The sequence below is a fragment of the Trichomycterus rosablanca genome, chromosome 6, assembly GCF_030014385.1.
Source record: "Trichomycterus rosablanca isolate fTriRos1 chromosome 6, fTriRos1.hap1, whole genome shotgun sequence".
NCBI classification, from domain to species: domain Eukaryota; kingdom Metazoa; phylum Chordata; class Actinopteri; order Siluriformes; family Trichomycteridae; genus Trichomycterus; species Trichomycterus rosablanca.
In genome coordinates this window covers 50,839,210-50,839,679 of record NC_085993.1, presented here as the reverse complement: position 1 = coordinate 50,839,679, position 470 = coordinate 50,839,210, and positions in this window count along the sequence as shown.

Sequence of the window (470 nt, the reverse complement as noted above, 5' to 3'; positions counted from 1 at the left end):
ATTCATTTGAATTGGATTGCATTGGACTGGACTGAATGGATTGGATTGGACCAGATTGGATGGGTCTGGAGTGGACTGGACTGGACTGGATTGGATTGGATTGGATTGGGTTGGATTGGATGGATTGGACTGGCCTGGCCTGGACTGGTTTGGATGGAATGTATTGGACTGGACTGGACTGGACTGGATTGGACTGGACTGGAATGGATAGGAATGAACTGAATTGGACTGGACTGCACTGCTCTGGACTGGATTGAATGGAATTGATTAGATTGGACTGGGCTATTTGAAATGGAATGGACTGGACTGGACTGGACTGGACTGGACTGGATTGGATGGATTGGACTGGCCTGGCTTGGACTGGACTGGACTGGACTGGACTGCATTGGACTGGACTGGACTGGATTGGACTGGATTATATAGGAATGAACTGGACTGGACTGAACTGGATTGGATTGGAATGGATAGAA